The following is an 18,348-nucleotide window of genomic DNA, read 5'->3' as shown; positions in this document are numbered from 1 at the left end:
TAGCACAAAATACCTTTGCCTAAATGAAGTAGAAATAAAAAGAAAGTACATTATGCAAATAATTATACATCAAATCAGCAAATAGTCGCCAGAAAATATCTATAACAAAAGAATAATGAACCCCATCCCCCTCCCTAGGGAAACTAATTAGATGAACCAAACAAAAACACCTCACCAAGACACATAGAACATTGAAATAGGGAAACGTACCTCCCTATGAAACTCCAAAAACTGTAATAGGGGAAAACACCTCCCTATAGGGGAAAACACCTCCCTTAGACTCATAGAACATAGAAATAGGGAAACGCACCTCCCTATGAAACTCCAAATACTGTAATAGGGGAAAACACCTCCCTATAGGGGAAAACACCTCCCTTAGACTCATAGAACATTGAAATAGGGAAACGCACTTCCCTAAGACACACAGAACATAGAAATAGGGAAACGCACCTCCCTATGAAACTCCAATACTGTAATAGGGGAAAACACCTCCCTATAGGGGAAAACACCTCCCTTAGACACAAAGAACATAGAAATAGGGAAACGCACCACCCTATGAAACTCCAAATACTGTAATAGAGGAAAACACCTCCCTATAGGGGAAAAACACCTCCCAAAGACTCTTTGAACACTGTAATAGGGAAAAACTTTCCCTATGATACTCCAAGATACCAAATCTTGTAATAGGGGAAAAACACCTCCCTAAAACTGAGAAATAGGGGAACAACCCCCTATGATCCAAAACCGGGCAATTAGCCTCAAAATTGAACACATCGCTCCACACAGCTCCACAACCCTACCAAAACAATGGGTACTTACCAGCCACTAACATGACACAACACCCTTGAACACCCTTGAACAAAAATGGAGACACACACCCTTAACCCAAGACACACCCAAAAACCCTCACGTGGGTGACTCTAGACCATCTAGGGTATCCTTTAACCCTATACAACACAGGGTCACCATCAACCCCATACAATTCAGGGCAACATAGCAAATCCAGTATGTCCTTGAACCCAAAATATACTGGCCAAACCACCATAAAATTAACTGACAATACACCCATAAATATTACATGGGAAACTAAAGACTAGGGACATCATGGGTAACTAAAAACTAAAGACATGATGGGTAACTTTGAACCCAAGAAAAACTAGCCACAAGAAGGAATTCAACAACAAATGCACAAATCCCCCAATAATAAACAGTAACCAATGTGACATTGCTGAAAATAAAGAGAAGGAAAGTCTCTGACTCTGGTGAGCGATCTCTCACCCGAGGTCCTCATCAAAGGATCCACTCAGCTGATAACATCCAAAACGTGGAACACAGGTTACCGTCCCAAAAAAACAAAAAAACTTGCCAATGTTATATGCAGCTCCAAATTAAAATAAATGTCTGCCCAAATTCTACAAACCTCAAAGGCTCTCCGAAGAGTGTAGCAACGCTGTTAAAAAAACAGGCGTGCAACGAACTGTGGAACATATGTGGGCGGCAAACATTTCCATTTCAGTAAACAAGTACAGACGTGGTTGGCAACGTGCGCTGAGACAACAGTACCACCGGTCTAAAACGCCAACCATAAAATGGCGGCACGCAGCGCACAACAATAGATTATAGCACCCTGGCAGTGAAAACTCTACACCTACCTACTTCCCCACTTGCCCTGAGTAAGTGACCAGGAGCCAAGCTCCCACAGCCGCGTGGCTTGCCAGTCAGCAGCCACCAACCAAGGCCCCCCTATCCCTCATAGGATAACATTGGGCCTAACTCTCTCTGCACCGGGCCGCCCTAGAGCCGCTGAGGGTGAACCAACTGTACCTACCTGACCCTGGGGGACCCCTGAGTCTATGCCCAGAACCTCAACTCTGCCAGTCGAGTACTTACCCTTAAACCACAAACTCTATTTTCCTCATAGGGTAACATTGACTGGCTTTTTCCTGAAAATTCTTCTAAGTGTGGACTTTTCAAATCTTAAAACGAAAACGAAATTACTCACCTGCTCTTAGGTGAGCTCCCAGTGCTGGGTCTTGGTGCCCAGCACTGACTCTGAAAAATACTTACAACTGTACTTACCCTTAACTCAATTTTCTTCCATAGGAAACCATTGACTGTTTTTCTGTGAAATTTCTTCTAAGTGTCGATTTCTGCAATCTTTAAATATTCTTCAAAAATCGTATAATATCTGAAAACGTAATTACTTACCTGTTTTGGATAAAGGTCCCAGTACTGAGTCTAGGCACCCAGTACTGGATTACAAAAGTAACAAGAACATACTGTACCTGTAACCTGAATTTTCTTCCATAGGGAATCATTGACTGTTTTCTTTGAAATATTTTCGAAGTGTCAACTTTTAAAATAGCTAAATATTGTTTAAAAATCATTACAGTAATTAAGTCGACTTTCATCACTTGATTCTGAGTACTGACCCAGGACTGAATCTAGGATCCAGTCCTGGAATTCCAAAAGTAATCCTAAAAGTAATCTGTGGCAAATAACATGAAACTTCCATTGAACTCAATGCATTATTGTGTTTAAAATAGTGTTGCCTATTGCAACCACTTGTAACTGTTTACAAAAGTCAATTACATCTTGCAAAAGTATTTATATAAAGCATCACATTCTGAGAAATCATATTTTAATTCCAACTGTTGGTTCTAAAATAAAACAAGCATATATTTTTTATATATAAATCATTGGCCTAGAGTTCAGTTATTGAGTGTGTGAGACCATTTGCTGACTGAGTGTGTACAACAAATGCTTTACACTGTCCTCTGATACTGCCTTACTGCTCGACCAAGCTACCACTTTAGAGAGTAAGGTTATATCTAACTTTAGCCTCTGTCAAACCCTTGGGGACTGTGGACTCTGTACATCCTGTACCTATTTGGGAACAGTATATACAGAGCCACTTTCTCACAGACTTATTTTGGTAAACCACCACCCATCTCTGTACTAAGCTGTGCAAATGCAATGGTTTATTATCTGGCGTTTGTCCTATGCAGCGTCCTCTGCACAAGACAGCCTTAACTGGGAAACGGTATTTGAGGCAAAAATGCTAAAGCAACATGTTACAAGAAGAAAAATTGACCCACCTGCTCAAAAGATTATTGAAATATGTTATCCTACACACATCTTGTCCTATTGATGGACACAGCCACACACCTCTCTGTGGAAGGCCACTTTCCATTCATTACTGAATAATGGAGGGGCTCTTTGTACAAAGGATTGGCAGCTCTGAAGCTTTTGAAGTGTTTCCAGACTTACGCTCAATGCACCAACCTCTCCGAACATTTCCCCTTCACGTAAATGCATGGTTTTCTACCAGGTATCAAGGGAGATCAGTGCTATGGTACGAGTGGCTTTGTTAGGACCGCAGCATGCTACTATAGCACCCAGCACAGTTACAGTGAAAGCAAGAGTTAATAAAAGTTTAACTTACCACACTACCTGCAGCACATTTTCGATGTTCCTGGCGCCAGACTCCTCGGAGCGCAAGGTCCATCCAATACAGACACAGCTCGGATGCTGTTACTATTGTTAAGCAGCATGTGTGAAGCATCTGGATTGGCTAGATCAGGCTGGCTCAGTGCTCTGAAAAGCACTGGAGTTGGAGAGGTTTGAATTGCAGATGTTGGGCTGGCCGTAGCAAGATAGCCGGCCAAACCGACATGCGCACTTCAAACAGAAGTGGCCACTCCTCACTGCTACAAATCAGAAGTAGTGATGCACTGTGCAACCCCACACTCGCACTCATTCAGTAGAGAGTAAAAAATAAAATGGTAACAAAATAATTTTATTACCATTTTATTTTTCACACTTTTTGCAAAGCAGTGTGTGTGTGTGTGTGGGGGGGGGGGGTGGCGCTCCTCCGCTCCGATGGAGGAATCAACGCTGAATACCAGTCATATCGGCAAATCCAGCAAACAGTGAAATGGGTATCAGAGAAAATGTCCATTTTGGAACTTGAGATAGGCTCAAATATTCCTATTTATGTAACACACATAAAGTTTATGTTTTAAAAATGTGTTTATAATATTTGCCAGGTGCAGGTGAAATCAGCCCAATTTTTATAATGACACACTTTCATGACCCACCTATCTTTAATGGACATGAGGAAGGTAATTTTTTTTATGTAACAAAAGCATTGTGTGGTAGCGCAGTGCTATTTGCAGACAGCATACTGATAAAACTACATTGCACACAAATGATAATGTGTGAATATCGTGTTTCAGTGAATATTTATCATTTATGCATCACCAAGTAAAGTGTCTTGGTTTGCTTTGATCCAAATAAAATATTTGTTACCATTTCACATTTCAGAATTACAAAAAATGTGGTCCTTTGTTGCTTTCCCAACTGCTAAATGTGTACAGTTCATTTGCTAGCATTTGCATTTTGTTGTGTGTTAGACACAAAATGACCTCCTACAGCCATTCCTTCCACACACCCTGTAGCCCAGCAAGATTGTCAGATGCCTTTAAATTCTATATTTATTTACTGCTTGGACTTTCACAACCTCCAAACATTGTCTCACTACCCACCAGTGAGTCATGACCCACAGTTTGGGAAAAGTTGGCCTAGGGTCATTGGAAGTATCCTATGATGTCATTGTAGAATGCTGGGCTGGTTCTGATTGGCAGGAGCATGTGTGACAGTGGAGAGCTTGGAGTGAGACTGTGGGGTGCCAGCTTGCGCCCACAGAGTGTTAGAGGCCAGTAGCTGCTACCTTCAGTTTTACTGAGGATGCTTTCCTATATACAACTCCTCAAGGACAGTTCTTCCTTTGACAGAGCCACCCAGGATGTTTCTCAAGCGTATCCACAAAGAGATCCCAGGCTCCCAATGACGTAGGTTGCTTCAGTTGTACTGAATGCCTACCTCAGTGCAAGACTGTGGAGTGGTAGGTTAACCCTTTGGTCAATAAAACCCAAGTAGACCAGCAGGATCCCACTTCAGCAGCATTGTTACTCTGGATGTCATTCCCTGGTCCTGACCGGAAGATAGAAGGTTTGACAGAATGCAGTTGTGATTGGCAATTAATTTCAGTGGCCTGTCAGAAGATCAGATGGGAGGAAAGATGCTGGTTTGGTAGAAACATGAAAAAATATGGAGCAATTTACCCAATAAAGTATTAATGGGAGTCCTATGGGGAGGTAGACTGTTGTCAACTGTAGTCAACAGGAGTTTCCTGGCAGAAACTTTCTACATTTTATTCTAATGGCCTCTTGTAGTACCAGCTCACTTGAAATATGCTGCTGTTTATTGTATCATCTCCCGGGTGATACGGTTGGATGTATGCCCAAACTGGCAGAAACATGCGCCCCAAGATATATGGAAGCAATAATTAGTTAATCTCCACAGGATGACTAATACATGCCATCGCGTGTTTAGAGCCCTACTGAGTGGTTTGACTTTTTTGGCAAGTGGACCCAGAGATAGCAAGACCAGGTAAACAATCTTTCCTTATTTTACAGATAACCCTTGAATTCTGCAGCAGGCAGAAGAAGTTGTATACTAATGTATTATTACTTTCAGAACCAACCATTCACTGCTTGGCACCTTACGCTACGTAGCAAGTGTCCAGAAGAAACGAAGTTCTGGTACTTGAATCTAGAATTGAGCACATATTGAAAGGCTCAGACAGGAGACTGCCAGGTCAAGACAGAAAATGTGCCAAGAATATTGAGATCACTGGCATAATTTCGATCCATACAATATCGAAACACAAAAATATTAGGAATTAAATATCGACTTTCTATACTTAACCAGTAAAACCACAAATATCAAGAACCAATATATTGTTGTTAAAAACATCGATTTTTAACTATATCGAAAACAAAAATATCGGATACATAAATATTGTAACCTTTAAATAAAAATATCATAAGTCAAAAATATCAATACACATAATATCAATAATGATATCTGGCCAAAAATTAAAGATTCCCTAATTAGTATTCAAAAAAACACTTTAAAACATGAATCAATTACTTAAAATAAAATTAAAACATTTGTATTACTTAAGTTGAGTTAAAATATATTACATTTACTTTTCACCCCCCAAAAATATATAGCAAACATTATAACAATATAGGCATATTCAAAAGTAGCAAAGCATATGTTACAGATCAAAAATAATAGCTAAATTAGCGTGTACCATCGACGGACAAAACTAATTTAAAAAAAAATCAAACTAAAACTAAACCAACCAATGAAATAAAACTATAAACACTTTACCCAATAAAATCAAACAAACAATTAAATCAACACTATAAAAGGCACACTAATTTAAACAACTAGCTACTTAAAAACACAACAAATGCTGCAAGACGAGAAAACCCTGCCGGATTTCCTCACCAAACCATTACCAAAAAGTATATACATTTCAACAGCTACTTAAAGAAAGGGCCTGATTACGAGTTTGTCGGTCCCACTGCTGCAGTTATGTCGGATTCACCTCTGCCAATTAAGCGGTCTGCCTGCCGTATTGCGATGTTGTCGCATTTTAGAATGAAAGACCGCAGGAGCACCACTGACATCGCCAGCCATTCGCCGATTGCTGCGGCGTGGGTTGGTGAAAAGCAGCTCCCATAGGGCGGTACAGAGAAGTTTCTCTGCTGTCCGAATTACAAGTTGGCTCTTCGATGAGCAGACAGTGGCGGTGGGACTGCCAGCTTCGAGTCATCGGAAACAAAGGATTTGGGGTGCATACTCACCCATTTCTTTTTCTTCCCTTCAGTCTCTGACGTGGATCCCATCCTCCAGGCCCCCCTTCACAGCAGCATTTTGACCCCTTTTGGTGCGAAAATCCGGGTAAGCCCGTTTAGTAGTATTTACACATTGACTGAACTGGGCACATATTGTCCAGACTCCAGCAATGGGTAGTAGGTATTTTTTCACATTTGTCATGCATATGTGTACATTTAACACTTGTGCAGTCAGAATATACACACATGCATCGACAAATATGAAAAAACATTCACCACCATCAGAAAGACAGCAGCTGGCCCATCGGAGACATCATACTACAGCGGTTGGAAGACCGCTGCCACAGCAGTCTTCTTCTGACTGATGCCACGGCGGTACAGCGGTTGGACCGTGGAAACCATAATCAGGCCCTAAGTAAGTAAAACTTATATTCACAATATAGCGTAATTGTTATTAAACTGAAAATGTTTTAATGACATATATTTAATAAAATAATTTTCAAATACTATCTTGTTAGATAGACTTCCTAAAAGAAACACCTGTGCCTAGAAAAAGCGATAAGCTGCCTGAAAATAACAACTTACAAAAACCATCAAAAGGATATAGGAAAGTAAGCATACATATATTAATACAAAAAATGTATAAACTCACCCAAATAGAGAGCAAAATAAACCGAAGGACCTCAGTGTCTACAAACAAATAACAAACCAACATTTTTTAAAGTGAAACTTATAATGTTTTACTATCAAACAGAAAAGCAACCACCAGCTCCAAATAAGAACACCTCCAATGGAAAAACTGCAAAATCATGAGAAACATTTAAGCACAACATACATGAAAGTATACAAAATAGAAGGGATTTCATAATTTGAAATGTAAATAATAAATATACACATGTTAAAATATTATATACATTTACACTATTACACTACTTTCAGATACAATGACAAAAGCTACAAAGTATATCCCTTCTCATAAAGGAAAGCTGTAAAACACATGGGCTACACCTACAGCCAAGAAACGAAATCACAGAAGCTATAAACTGGAAATTAACTAAATATTATTCTAATGCACGCTATAGGAGGGCAACTACAGAAGATCGTGTTCTAATTCATGTAAGAGAGCAACCCCCCAATGTAACAGAATTAGAAGTTAGAGAGATATTGCAGGATATAAGAGAAGCAAGAACTAGCTCCCAGGAACCGACAAGCAAAATTCTTAAAGATATAGGGCCTTATTTATGAAGGCCTTGCGCCACCGGTGCGTCACTTTTTCCCATTTTAAAAGTGACGCACCTGTGGCGCAAGTCCTTCATAAATAAGGCCCATACTACCTAAAGTCCCTGAACACATAACAGGCCAACTACCACCTATCCCCACTTTAAAACATTTAATTGCACAAACTAAAAGACCCACCAGTGATACCCCACCTGCCCCCTTAATATACTAGGACATAAACATACCTCAACACTTAACAATGACACATAATGAGGAACTTTTCCTTTTTCATGACAACCCAAATAACAAAAAAAAACGATTGTTCTCTACAACAGATAACTTACTAAAATTTAAACAATCTGAAAACTGGATGATGGACGGGACCTTCAAAATGTGTCCAAAACCAGTCACTCCGACGAAAACATACATGGTGAATATCGAAACACAAATATCCTTTTTTATATGGTCTACTACCAAATAAACAAAGCAGCACTTACCACAAGCTCCTAAGACTTGTCAAAAACAACAAAATAATTACCAGCCCCAAAATATAATCATAGACTTTGAGCAAGCCATGATTCAAATAATTCTAAAAATGTACCCTCACACAGCCATACAAGACTTTTACTATCATTTCAATCAAAGTATATGGATGCACCTCCAAAAATCTGCACTAAGGGTCTAATTACGGTTTTGGCGGTGCGGGAGTCTCCTGCACCGACAAACATCACTGCTGCCTGCCAGATTACAAGTAAAATGGGGATCTCTGAACCCTGGCGTTTGCGGCGGTGTACGGTGGTCGGACCGCCCAAGTTGTAATCTGGCAGTCGGACTGGCTGTGCAATGGTGGCTAGACGGCCACCGATGCACCGCCGTGAGTTTGGTGGTTTTAGGACCACCAAACTCATAACTGGGCCCTAAGCGTAGACTATTCTACAAACAGAACATTTGCCTTTGAAATCCAGAAACTGATAGCACTAGAATATGGCCCTAACACAGAGGTTGCTAACCACCACTATTTACTAATAGAAAGCATTTTCTACCACCAAACTAACAACAAACTTAGCCCTCTAACGGACTATTTCAAAGACACTTGGATTGGCAGATTGCATTGTGCAGGACACAGATACAAACAAAAATTCCAAATAATAAGTGGAATGTTTATGACAGCTCCTTAACACAGGAAGCCAAAACAACCAACGCAGTGGAAGGGTGGCACAATGCCTTCTAAACCACATTAGGCAGAACCCAACCTACACTGTGCACATTTATAGAAGCATTACAAAAAGAGCAAAGCATTGCATTACTTGGCATATTGGTTAGTTAATATATTAGTTTATAACTGAAACTCATACCTTTAAGAGGGATAGTTACAACCATCTCTAGTCAGCTAGTTAGACAAGCATGAGTGATGAAAATATGATTGGGGCAAATTGATATATCCCTATTTAGCATAATTGTTGCTGAACTATTTATAGTATTTACACTCATTCAAATGCTCATAATTTTGGGACAAATAATGGTGAAAAAATAACAATTTAGTAAAACGCCAACTATTCCATGTGCATTCTGACTTCAGAGCTGCTGCAGAGGGTTCCATATATACTGCCAGATGTTGAGAGATTCTCTGACAGATTTGCCTGATTCATAACTCACCCTTCCACTGGAGCCTGACTCAGTGGAGGCGGGGCAAAAGACACCTGCCAGTTCTTTTCTACGAAAAGACTCCCTTTTACTTTTAGGGATCAGAGGCTCCATTTTGTGTACCCCCTATAAAATTGGGTAACACTGTAACAGCATGAACTAGATTTAACTAGACAGAGAAGATTCTTTCTTTGTCTAATACTTTGAATTGCCCTGTTTAACAGATTCTCAAACCCTCCTCATGCAATATGTGTGGCTTTATTCTGCTTTCCATCCGCAGATGTAACTGTAGCCCAAGTGGCTGACAAGGTTTTTTTTTAGTGGAATTACACTCAGAAGGCTGCCAAAGAACAGAATTGATGCTAGCTATCAGATCTATTTACATGACTGCGGATCACTTAGATTCCCAGGTAACCAATCAAAGACCAGAACTATGGTCCTGATTTAGACTTTGGTGTAGAGGGTATTCTGTCAGAAAGGTGATAGAGTACCTATTGCTACAGTCAAAGTGAAGTTCTGTCCATGTCATTTAGATGGCTGAGACTACTCTGTCTCCACTGTCTAGACTCTACATTCACCTCCGACAGCCTGATGAAGTAAGGACCCTAGGAGGTTTGACCATGTGTCAGCCGGCACTATTTAGAATGGCCAAACGCATGGCCAGTTTGTGCTTTCACACACTGCCCTACGTGAAAACAAAACCCTTTTAATGATCGCCCCGCCCCGCCATGGGCAAAGTCTTCCATGGGGAGGAGGCTTATTGTTTTTTTTATTTTCAAAAACAAAATCCCACTTTGGCATTTTGTTGTAGAAAATGTTTTAAATGTGGAAAGTTTGACATACACCTCGGTAATGTTGAGGGAGCCATCTGTCAAACTTTGGTGAGAGCTGTACCCCATTAATAACTTTCAAAGTAATATTTTGAACACCCTAAAATGTGCTGCCAGCAGCCCGGCTTCGATACCTTTGATCCTGCATATAAGAGTCACCACTCTTTTTAACCTCAAGCTCAACAAACAGCAGAGTCATTTAATAAAATGACTGGGTCCACTCAAAAACTGAGTTCTTCACAGATGAAATGTTAGAGTATTTATTACTAAATCTCAAAATGGGCAATACAGAAAATGAGAATGCAATGTCATGAAGCCTCAGGTACAGAGTCAGAAATAATTCCCAAGTCCTAATAAGCAGCAAAAAGTCATAAAGTCCTAACTATCAGATTTGCAAGGAATACTGACAGCACCTCTGGGGGAAAAAGTCTCATAAGAATCGGACAGAGTCTTGTGAGGAAAACGAAAAGTCTCGGCCATATTATCAAAAACGGCGATAACATTATCGCTGGTTTAACGGCAGGAAACTGCCACTAAAGCGGCGATAAGGGGCTTGATAACATGCCCCTAAGGATTCCAATAGAAGCCCAAGTTCTGGTGTCAAGGACATCAAACCTGGGCTTCTATTGGAATTCACAAGGGCATATTATCAAGCCCCTAATCGCCGATTTAGCGGCAGTTTCCTGCCGCAAAACCGGCGATACTGTTATCATCGTTCTTGATAATATGGCCCTCGAAGTTCTAACTGTCAGATTAAAAAGGAACACCAACAGCATCTCTAGGGCAAAAAGAAAGGTCTCTGGCTCTCCCCCAAAACCAAAGGCTTTTATGCATTATCCGTGATTTTTATGGAACTATATGTTACTTTCCATATGCCTATGTATCTGCGATATTTACCTTGTAAAGTGTTCTGATACCCACAAGGGTCTTGTTCGCGCTATATAAAACCTTCAAATAATATAAAATAAACAAAATAAAATACACAATTTGCGCATGGATAATAAGCAAAAACTGCAAATTCAGCATTGTGCGACTAGCAATAAAACATATTCGAAAAATCTGAATCTTGATCGTCATTATAACTATTATAGCGCTAACCCATTCCCAAGGCAGAGGAAATCTTCCACTAACTTCCACAGCAACAACATAACCTGGAGATGTTCAACATAAGATGGAATATTTTCAACAAAGACTCATATACTAGTGTATGCTAGTGAACCTACATTGTAATTTCCAGTATGAGTGTCCTTCAGAAAGCTACATTAAGAACACAATGAAAGTTTCATTCACAATGCATGTTCTCTAAGCAAAAGAAAACAAATGCATCACAGGACACTGTGACTGTGAAGAATGCTACAAGACTCGCAGAGGGACATTGATTGGGAGGGGTAATGAGCAGAAGCAAGATGACCAGAACACCAAAATACAGCATTTATTTTAATAAAATGGTCCTGCTACGAAAATGCATCGTAACTAAACTTCATTAATAAGCACTTTTATAAACCTCTGAAAAAATTGTTTTAAGGGCATCATTATCAATCCATTGGTTATGACTGCTTTCACTATAAGAATCATTTGTTTTCAAAAATAATTTGTCACCCAAAATTGCACATTTAGAAAAGCTTCCACACTTTCCATGCATTTACAGGAACCACATGACAGCAGTTCCTGAAAAATGCAAAAGAGGTCCACTCCAAATTTGGCATGCGGGACACCCTTGCCATGATAAGGGTAAAGTACTCCGCCATGGTGGCGGTACATCCTATGTCCACCACACTCAAAATCAGGCCCTATGCATCTTGGCTGAATTTGAAGCCTCCTTTTCAGCTCATTAACAATAAATGTCAGGTTCTGATAGTTGTGAACAGAACCATCTTCATTCAGTTATGACTGACATTACATAAAAGTGTCAAAGTCAACCAAGGCCTGCATTGGATTGAGACAACCTGGTTTAAAAAATGTCACAGTAAGTGACATAAGTGAATATTGTTTCCTTAATACATTGACATGGAGGAGGCGGTGCGGTCATAATTCAGTGCATTAGAAACAATACATTATTTCATTTAAGGCCTTAGAAAAATATCACAGGCTGTGCAAGAAGGAATTTAGGGGCCACCTGGAGATGCGGTGCTGCTTGGCATGTTCAGCAAACACTCAGCTGCATCGAGACACCAGTTGGACAATAACATTCGTAAAGACACTTTCCAAGCTCTTGAATGGACTATTTTTCCCCCAAAACAAGCTTCTTCCCAAATATCATCACTCTGTTTGATCAACAAACTAACTAGTGAAAGCAGCATCTCCTGCATTTACCCCTGAAGTCTTGTCCACCTATGTTGAATATTTACTTATTTATTTAATGAGAATTTTTTATATGGAGTACACAAGGCAAAACTCCTTTCTAGGGGGCAGCCTACATATATAACAGCACCCAGGACCATTAGAGATTATACAAAGGTTGTAAGACCTGATAGGAAGAAAAATGGTAACAGATCAAACGCATAACAAAACTACCTGTAGAATTGGTATGACCAAGGAGTGTGTCGAATGAGAGTGCTCACACAGCATCAGTGCTCTTACGGAGGTCACTGTACACCACACTGAGAGGTAGCTGCTCTGGGCGTGGAGTACCACTTGTGGGAATGATCTTAACTGGTTGTTTACAAAACTCTTCGATGAAAATTGAAAGGTAAAAAGATAGAACACCAAGAAAATGCTTTTTATACCCTACACTTTGAGCTGAATCCACTCTATGTGAATAACACCCATCTAAGTTGTCAAGCTGAGAATGCAGGAGGCTACCATCCTTCAAGGTGCCTGCAGGTGTCTTATGGTGTCAGAACATGAGCCTATAGCTCCTTCTGGGTGAGGGGGAGGTGGTTGGAAGGGAATTGAACTGGGACTCTGAACAGTACAGGACGTCCTACTAACCACCACGCAGAAGAGAGAAAGGAGGCCACCCTCTCATATGATCATCCGCGTTATATATGTACCGTTACTGGGTGGGACCAAGAGCACTCTCAAAAGAGGACAGGTCTCAGCATGTGGGTCAACAGAGTGTGAAGCAGGGCCGGACTGGCCGTAGCGGGCACCAGGCATTTCCCGGGTGGACTGCCAGGGTGGGGGCCGGTTTTGGACCCCTGGGGGCCCGTTTCTGTTACTGGGGGCTGGTTTTCCGCCTCCTGTAACAAAAGCAGCTGCAGTGTATTCCATGCATGCACTCATGCTAATCTAGCGCATCTATAAATGAAAGAGGACCGCGTAGTTGAGACCTCTATGACAAAAGATAGATTGACAGCGGATCTACCAGTCTCACTGAGGGCGAGTGGAAAAAAAGTAGCCAGCAATGCTATGCTCAAACTCACTCAGTTCTACTACTTACACTGCACCTACCTAACAACCCAGAGACTGGCCCGTTTTAACCCGGGGCACCCCTCACACTGCCCTAGATGTGGTACAGACACTGCGACATTTATACATATGACATGGTCCTGTGCCCGCCTGCAACAATACTGGCAACGAATACTTCAGGTGCTCCATTCAGCCACAGCAGTTCGAAAAGAGGCATCCATCAAGCAGTGCCTGTTAGGAGCCCTCTCGACACCAAGAAAGGGAACACGCATAAGACCAACATTTGCTCTTTTGGGCCTAGTACTGGCTAAAAGGCACATTGCCATACATTGGACATACACCGTCCCTCCAACAGTGGATATATAGAGGGCGGACATGCAAGAGTGGGAGGTGGCTGAGGAGGGCCGCCTACGCGCGGTACGCACAGATAAGAATGCAGAACGTGATTTAGAGGACCGGGGGCACATGCTAGAAGGATTGCAGCTACCCGGAGATCTGGATGATGGGGAGCAAGGCACAACAAAACAGTCACACCATACTTCTCATACACCGAACACAGCAACCAACAACACTCCTGGCTCTATCACGTAGCACTGACCCATATTGGAGAGTAGTACAAATTGTCTCTCTCGAACAGATTAGTTTCAATGACTGTTTCACAAAACCTGCTTCAAGTGATATGTACAAGGTATGTGTGGGATGGGGTGACGTCACTGGTCGCTGCTAAGATGTATCAGTTCTTGCTCTCTGTTAATCAATTTATGATGTACCCTAACAAAATGTCGCTGCAGGTATTCCTCCTAGGCATGAATTATATCAGAGCACCACATTGAGACTATACACCAAAAAGTGAAGAGCGCAGTCCTCAGATAGATTGCTGTGATGTACAGCCCCTATGGGGCGACTGAAAAATGCTTATGATGACTATATCCAGTGTTATTTGTGCAGTGTTGCAATAAAAATAAGTTTAAAAAAAAATACAAATTACTGTAACCTGAAGACATAGTTTAAACACCCTATGCTAACTAATAAAAACAAAAAATGATAAAGAATCTGAAGAAAATATGGGTTGAAAAAGGAAAATATTGGACTACTAGCCATGGCACTGATTTACACTTCTTTTTAGGTAGATGTGCATGTTATTTGGCAAAATATAGTCAAAATGCCGTGCCCATGTCTTGTGGCAAAACTCTGCTGCACACGGCTAAATGTCATTCACTGTGGGTGTTGTCCGCCCCAAGAGAGTTGTGTGCACTGGATGGCTGGAGGCAAAGCCCTGCAGCTAACCACGCTGAACATGGCCGAAAGCTGTGAGCAGCGGTGTTTGCAGCCTGTGGTGCATATGGCAGCCTGTGGTGAATATTCCCTCAGGTTCTGGCAGGAGTCCAGGACCTGAGGGAAACCTTTGCTGTACATGTCTGAGGGCATGTGCTACGGGTGTTAGCAGGTCGAAGAGAGTTGGCTGCAGTGGCTGGTTAGAGGCAGGGCCTGCAGCCGACTGTGCTGCTCACAACCAAAGGCTGCGAACAGTGGAGGTTGGAAGGTTGTGATGGATAAGCCCAGGGGTGAGGCCAACTGCAGCTGAATCCAGCCAAAGGCTGTGCACTGTGGATGTTGGCCACCTAAGGAGAGTTGGGCACCGGGGCCTTGCAGTAAACCTCACTGCACACGACTGAAAGCCTGAAACCCAGGCTCTGCAGGCAACCCCACTGAACATGAACATGCGCAGAGGGGTTGGCCATCCACAGAGTGTTGGACGTAGGGCCTGGGAAGGGCCCATGGCCAACCACTTCTACGTGCAGCCGAAAGCATTGCAAATCTGAAAGTCGGGCACTCTAGGTATTGGTTGCTGGCAGTGAGTTGAATGCCTGGGCTGGCCAGAGGCCAGGCAACGTGGTCAATCCCACTGCACACAGTCAAAGACCACGCTCAGAGGTGGCTAGCTGCCTCCAAAGGGTGGGGTGCATGGTTTGAAGGTCAGGCCCTGGGGCCAAACCCACTATACTTGGCCTTCTGCTGTGCACAGCAAACGTTGGACACCCACAGGGTGTTGAGCACAGGGCCTGCCAATTATACAACACATAATCAAACCAATTAACGACGCTACATACCTAGTCATCTGTGTCAAAGTGGCAAGGGTAATGTGATATGTATTCTAGTCTGTAAGATGATTTACATTTGTATTGTGTCTGTTTCATAGAGGATGCAGTCATGACCATAGCATTTGGTGTGCAAGTTATAGTTTGTAGGGCTGTTGTGCGAGTTATGGAATGTGCTCCTAACTATAAATTACATATTTCAGTTTCAATTCATAACCACCCCAGAAGTTTCAATTTGGTTCTTTAGGGTGAATTTCCCGGGTTTTGTAACCATACTTTGAGGCGTTATAACCAATGCTAACTATAACTTTACTTTATCCATTGGTTAGAGAACAAATATAAAAAGTATCTCTCTATCTATCTATCTATCTATCTATCTATCTATCTATCTATCTATCTATCTATCTATCTATCTATCTATCTATCTATCTATCTATCTATCTATCTATCTATCTATCTATCTATCTATCTATCTATCTATCTATCTATCTATCTATCTATCTATCTATCTATCTATCTATCTATCTATCTAGATACATATACACACACACACACCTTGGGTGTTTGGTTGAGAACTCTCTCTTGGGTGATTAGTGAGTGTGGTAGTTGACAAGGTTACAGTGAGCTCTCTGCTGTAAGTCTCTCAACTGTCTCCTTTTCTTATTTTAAAAAAATGTAACTGGTATTTTATGAGGTATATTGAAGTTTACTTTCCTGAATGATGTCATGAGAGATGTCATGAGTGATGTAACTTGAAATGTCATCAATGAGGTCCCTGACCGTGTTTTGAGTGTTGTAATATGTGAGGTCATAAGCAGTGCATTGCAGGGGACGTAAGTTATAGTTAGCTTAGGTAACTATAACTGCTGAATTTCTATGGTTTTGTGAGTGCATAATCTGAGTTTAAAGCAAGGTGAGAGAGGGGCTCAATGTTCACAAAAAGGAAATAGAGCACCAAAGGACTGTAAAGTAAAAAAGTGTTTTCCTTTTTGGATAAAATATTTGTTGACTCATTCAAACAATCTATTCAATCAAGCTACCAAAATCAGGTGTTCACCACTCACTCCCTATCATGGAACACTTCAATACAAAAGAGCGTCAATTTATATCAAAGCAAACTGTTTATTTGCATCACAAGATTTCTTTTATCACAATATAATCAATATAAAATATGCATTTCATTTTTAATAAAAAACGACGAATCTTAAAAACAATTGAATGGTTGGTACTAGACAAAACAAAAACAAAAAAGGAGATTTAAAAGACAATGTATTTTGTCCTAAAGCAGTTAATTCAGAAACCTCGTGGGCAACATAGACTAAGGATTCACTTCCTTATTTGACAAAGGTCTGTGTGCCCCTTCCAAATTTAACATAAGTGTATTGCGTCGACGCGTTTCGGAGGCTATTCGATGTTTGTGGCCTCCTTCTTCAGGACTATAAGTGATCGTATCTCCTTATCCAGGAATGGTTGCCTGTGCGAAAATGCACTAGGCTTGCTCGTATGTTTTGCTGAAGTCTTATGGGAGTTTTGTCCAATTTCTCTCACTTCCCTAGGCTTTTTGGGTTGTTCGTGGGGGTGGACATAGAACGTCCTATCTTACACTCGCCAAGCCACTCCGTGTTGTTCGGTTGGTTCCTACAGAAAAAGGAACTTTGAGTAAAAGGGTTGTTGGCTTTGAGGGATTCTTTTACTGCTCATTGATGTTGCCCGCGGTCGTATAGACGCGGAAGTAGCTGCCCGGGAACGCTGGCCGTTGGACCAAATCAGCCACGAGCAACTCTTACCCGGAGCAGTAAAAGAATCCCTCAAAGCCAACAACCCTTTTACTCAAAGTTCCTTTTTCTGTAGGAACCAACCGAACAACACGGAGTGGCTTGGCGAGTGTAAGATAGGACGTTCTATGTCCACCCCCACGAACAACCCAAAAAGCCTAGGGAAGTGAGAGAAATTGGAAACAACTCCCGTAAGACTTCAGCAAAACATACGAGCAAGCCTAGTGCGTTTTTGCACAGGCAACCATTCCTGGATAAGGAGATACGATCACTTATAGTCCTGAAGAAGGAGGCCACAAACATCGAATAGCCTCCGAAACGCGTCGACGCAATACACTTATGTTAAATTTGGAAGGGGCACACAAACCTTTGTCAAATAAGGAAGTGAATCCTTAGTCTATGTTGCCCACGAGGTTTCTGAATTAACTGCTTTAGGACAAAATACATTGTCTTTTAAATCTCCTTTTTTGTTTTTGATTTGTCTAGTACCAACCATTCAATTGTTTTTAAGATTCGTCGTTTTTTATTAAAAATGAAATGCATATTTTATATTGATTATATTGTGATAAAAGAAATCTTGTGATGCAAATAAACAGTTTGCTTTGATATAAATTGACGCTCTTTTGTATTGAAGTGTTCCATGATAGGGAGTGAGTGGTGAACACCTGATTTTGGTAGCTTGATTGAATAGAATGTTTGAATGAGTCAACAAATATTT

Source organism: Triturus cristatus, chromosome 7 (assembly GCF_964204655.1).
Source record: "Triturus cristatus chromosome 7, aTriCri1.1, whole genome shotgun sequence".
Lineage (NCBI taxonomy): Eukaryota > Metazoa > Chordata > Amphibia > Caudata > Salamandridae > Triturus > Triturus cristatus.
Note: the sequence above shows the minus strand (reverse complement) of the source record.